Source organism: Amblyomma mixtum, chromosome 4 (genome assembly GCF_055824585.1).
Source record: "Amblyomma mixtum isolate Tamu chromosome 4, ASM5582458v1, whole genome shotgun sequence".
NCBI lineage: Eukaryota > Metazoa > Arthropoda > Arachnida > Ixodida > Ixodidae > Amblyomma > Amblyomma mixtum.
The window spans coordinates 54,429,316-54,434,706 of NC_143015.1; the positions used below are offsets into that span (position 1 = coordinate 54,429,316).

A 5,391-nucleotide genomic window follows, 5' to 3' on the forward strand; every position below is an offset into this window, starting at 1 on the left:
TGCCTCGTCATCGGCAACAGGTCTAACTACGCCCTCCCCTCTCCTCCAAGGCATACGGTTGCGCCGATAAACAATAACTTTTTCTGCCAATGCCATGGAGGGAGTGCTTACACACATGTCACCCGCCTCTTGAATACGAAAGGCCTGGGAGCCGAGAAAAAAGAAAGAGAAATTATCGAAGTCTTTCGTATTCAAGAGGCGGGTGACGTGTGTAAGCACTCCCTCCCTGGCGTTGGCAGAAAAAGAGATTGTTTATCGGTTGGCAGAAAAAGAGATTGTTTATCGGCGCAACCGTATGCCTTGCAGGAGAGGGCAGGGCGTAGTTAGACCTGTTGCGGAAGACGAGGCACCTGCGTGTGCTCAGTGATACATATTTATGTCGTACAAGTGTCCAGTAAAGATAGTTGAAGTCTAGCGGGTGTCCTGTGTGTGTGTGTGTGTGTATCTTGGTGTTGTGTCTGTTTCTTACCGCTAAGAATATGATTCCTTCACTATCAGAGTTAGGCGTCTAGTTGCCATTAGAGATTTGTAGCAGTTACATGCACTGGAGGGGTTTCTTTCCCTGTGTGCTTTCAAAAGCGCATGTATTTTCGCACGATGCAGCCAAATTTTGTCGAGCCACAGCGGCGAAAGTAATCATGTTTTGTACATTCCAAAAACTGATATGGCTACTGCGAACAACTGGCTAAAAGTCTCTAACTGCAACCAGTTGCAAACCTGTGTTAGTTAAAAAGTTAATTATCAGAAATTAGTTAACCAGCTTACTAAATACACCTCACCAGCTTTTTGGTGTCTGCTAACACTGGTAATATTATGCAGCAAAAGCCATATTTTTGAAAACTACTTATTCTTCCCTGAAACACCTGGTGCATATAAATACTGCTCACTTTCCTGTACAACACAGAAATGAAATAATTTCTTCTGTAACATGAAGGTTCCATGAGCCACATAACAAACCCGTGGAAAAAAACTGCATGCATACACACATATCTCTCCAAAACAGCTAAAAAATCCCACACAGTGAAACAATGCTTACACTGTCTTAAGACCAACATTAAAGGCTGCAAACACTAGTGAATTAAAAGTCAAAGAGATGCCAAACATATGCTAAATGTCCCCATGGATGTAGATATCAAGCTATGAGCTGATTTTAATAAAAATGCATCAGCACGGAAATGCTTAAGCGACTTTGTTGGTGCACTATCCTGACACTTGTCCTCAATATCAGGCAGCCTGCTTGTTGTTCATCATCATCATCAGCCTGACTATGCCCACTGCAGGGCAAATGCCTCTCCCATGCCTCTCCAATTAACCCTGTCGTTACTTGTCTGCATCACCAGCGGAAGAGGTAGCGTCCTAGTGATGAGACGTGTGCACGAACAGGTAGCCTCCTCCATGGCAGAATGCAGCAGCAAGAGAACTGCACAAGAAAACATTCAAAGTATACAGTTATAGTAACTTCTAATAGAATCAAACACGGAGAAGCAACAATCAGTTAAATGTGCACTAAAATGCAGCACTCCGAGTGAGTTTGGTAAGGCTGCTGAGTAATAGCATAAGCAGCAGTCACAAGACTAGAACTAAATGTAATGCGTCCTTGAACAGGAAAAAGCTATAACATGCTGTTGTGTTCAATTCTGCCCCCACATTCGAAGACTGAATGATATTCACAGGAACTGACATTAACGTGTTACACCTAATTAGGCTACCACAAAGCCATTCCAGTCATATGAAGATAACATGCAGGCCATCAAATATGAAAATTATTTTGTGTTTCTGACTTGTCTGCACAAAAATTCAGGCAGCTTTTGTTTTCAAAAGTGATGGCACAAAGACATTGCAATATAATGCACATGTTGCTGTAGATAATGTATCATTTGGAGCTATACCAGGTGTTAGGGGAAAATGTATGAACAAAGAGTACAAAGGTGAGCAAGTTCGTCAGGGCAAGAGCGGCACACTCTAAAGCAAATGAATCAAAATATTAAGGCACATACTGCGTCAGATACAATACTTGTAAGTAAAGCTGCATAGAACTACAAGCGATAAAAGCCTCAGAAACGTGCCCCTAAGGGAGCAGCTGGACTGGTAGTTTTTTTATTTGACCCGCAGCACATCCCTCCAGTGCTGAGGCCTGCTCATATCTGTTTAAGTTAAGAATACAAGGGAAACAAGCAAACAAGTGTTCCAAAGAAGATAAAAATGTGTACTTAGGTTGTTCTTTAGGAAATTACCTGTCACTAATTGCAGCAATAAATATCTCGAGAAAGTGAATAGTGTTATTTACACAGCTTGTTACAAACCTTGATGGCACGAGAGAAAGGCAACATCAAATGCATCGGTTCAAGTAAAGCCAGGGGTCTTGTTAAGGTCATAGCAATATTTGTTGACTTAGGCTCAGCTAGTGTAATGCAATCAGTAACTGAACGTCGGCATGAATAAAAATAACAATGCACCAATACTCAATTCCAAATGCATTTCAACTGTACAGTGCAGTCAGTTGTGACAAAGGGAGTGTGAAAGAAAACCTCAGCAATGCTCATGACATATCGAATAAATGCCTTTCTTCTGTACAGCTAAAATATAAGCTTTACAGGGTTTCACGTAATGCAAGGATAACCTGGTAAGGTAGCAATTATTGATGCTAGCAACACCTATGCTTCTAAAGCAGAGTGCTCCACTTGAACGTCAATATTCAATTATGCATTGCCCGTTAGGCCATGCCTATCACACCACTGGTTCACTTCAAACATGCCATACCTTGTAAGAGGTAGGTACTGCTGAAGTAAACCTATAAAATTTATTTGCTGCTTTTAGACTGCTGTATAAAGGTCATGAAGCAGATAATTGTTTTAATTTGGTCTATACTTTGGTCAAGATTTCCAAGCACGAGAGGCATGAGGGAAAAAACTATAAAAAGCATTTCACACTATAACACAATGCACTTGACTAGGGGAGTGCTTTCATGATGCCCGCAATATCTTTTCCCTTTCTCTTGGTCCTCTTTTAAAAGAAAAAAAAACGAAAGAGAGAGGGAGCCTGGACCAGAAGATTTTTGGCAGGCTAAAAAAGACAAGGAAAATATACCCACTTGTCTACCTATCCTTTTACAAGTGGCACATGCTTGATATCCAGTGTCAATGGCTGATAGGCTGAACCAGCAGGTCTTGATGTCATTTGCTTCTGGTTGAGGTAGCATTGGCTCGATGACAGATGAAAGCTGGTGCAAAAGTAGCGTGATGATACCGGTGGAGCAGCTGTACAGGGCTTGACTGCGGGTGCATTTGAATAAAGGCTGCATTAGAGCCATGCTTTCATAAACATCATCACAGAAGCCACATCCCATTACAACCTCTAGCTGTTCAGTCCAATATGTTCATGAGTGGAGGCTAATGATTAATTAACTATGCCTCCAATAGTTAGCAAAAAAATGGTTTACAAAGCTTGTCACTTTTCTTAAAACTATTATTCGCGAATCACGTTATACTTTTATCGCTTCAGACTGAAAATGGGGGAATGACATAAATGTAGTGAACGTAAAAAAATAAAATGACAACAAACCTTCCATTGTGCGATTACCTCAGCTGCACTGCAATGGAATGGTTCTGCTATTTTTAATCGTCGTTTCGTTGACCAGAACTATCAAGAAACACAGCACTTGATGTGTCTGCGACGTAGAACGGGCAATGCTCCTTATCCAGTAAACACTCAGGCAGCAGAATCAAAAGACGCACGCCGCTACATGCACTTTTCGTTCTTATGGTCTCCTTTTCACACGCTGCTCCTGTTCAGTCGGAATAACGAATCAAGCAGCACCCCACAGTTCTCGGCGTGCAACCAAATTCTATCACATAACTACATAACTCCTGCGCCGAGGAGCTGACGCAAAGAGCGTGAGGCGGCGGGTTAAAAGTTGCATAGTTGGCAAGCGAGCATGTCAGAACACCTTCTCTCAGCAAAGGATCGCGGGGTGCCCGCATTTTGCACCTCACTGCGAACAAGACGTGAATACCAACCCAAATGCATTCGCAGCCCTCAATCATACCCCCGACACATCGCAGAAGTCACTTTCCAGTTCTGTACTTACATTTGTCAACGTTCACGGCAAGCCGTTTCTTCTATCGGGCATCGGGCGCCGGCCGCTCTCGGCGTGGTTGCGTGCAGTACGTCAGAGCAGTTTTCGAGCACTGCGTGCGCGTAAGAACGTCTTCCGCAGCACTGGAGCCACCTGTCACCTTCCGAGTTTAGTCACACTACCACAACACTAACGAGGCCGCACATTTAACACAAACAAACTGAAGAAACGCACCCCTTCACAACCGTCGCACCCCGTCAACAAAGAGTCGTTTCAGCGTCCTAAAAAAGGTAGTGTCGCGCGCGGCCAACATGAGACTCGCAATCCGCCGCCAGCGAACGGAAAGATGGCGCTAATGTCGCCTAACTTTACACGCGTTAAAAAAAGAATTGATAAAGCCCTTTTTGCCACAAACTTGTTGCATTAAACGACAAAATATTTTGTTTCAATTACAAAGTCAGCAAATTGGAATGATTGAGGTGAAAAAATGCGACTACTCACAACCATCTGTTTCTGGCGGCGCTGCGAACGAAAGCTTGGAAAACCGGGCAGCATGCCGGGAAGCTACATGCGACGCATCTGGGGCCAGGAAAGCCGCAGCCGCTGCACGGCTGCACTGTCTGCCTAGTTCTAAGGCTATAACTCAGCTCCCCGTAACTGCGTCGCAGAATAAGGAATGATGATGATGTTGCCAAACGCTACTGGTTTCGGTTTTTATTTTCGCATATTGTGTGGCTTAGCGTACTCTACACAGCTTGGCTCATGTGATTTAGTGTACGTGTGTGTACCTAGGGAACACGAGTGTTCGCACGCCGCTCTAGCGTGACGCGCGAAACTTTCAAGGCCGCGCTGCAGCATCGCCTCTGTTTTGTGTGTGTTTATATCACGTCATTGGACACCTTGCACGCTCTTTGCTCGAGCGAGCCCCGCCGACAGTCGCGCTACCGTAGTCTTTTTGTGTGCTTCCTTGATTGATTTTTGCCTCTGCCTTACGCGGTCCTCGGCTCGGCCTCACGTCCGCTGATGGCAGTAAGAAAAGGCGAAGAATGAACGCATGCTTTCGTGCGTCTACTCCGTATGACTACGTTAAAACCCAACACTTTATTCCAGGATTCCTTAGTCATTGCATTACGGGAAGATAGAAAATACAGCTATCACCACGTTTTCCCTCGCCACAGCTTCGTACCGTGTTTGCGTTGAAGGAGATGCAAGTGAAGATGCGGAAGAGGCACTGCGCCTGTGCTTTAGCGGTGCTCAAAGTGGGGGCTGCTCTCACCCTAGCTTTTTCCATACTGGAAGCTCCTATGTGGCTCAGT

General features: G+C 44.4%; 1 long non-coding RNA gene across 1 annotated transcript; it reads right to left on the reverse strand.

Moving 5' to 3' along the window:
* Window positions 1-397: 397 nt before the first annotated feature.
* On the reverse strand, window positions 398-4,602 carry LOC149346511 (uncharacterized). Its single transcript, XR_016292087.1, has 3 exons — window positions 4,088-4,602; window positions 3,092-3,272; window positions 398-1,420 (listed from the first exon to the last, which is right to left on the reverse strand). It is a non-coding gene; the product is annotated as an uncharacterized LOC149346511 (long non-coding RNA).
* Between the last annotated feature and the right edge of the window lie 789 nt (window positions 4,603-5,391).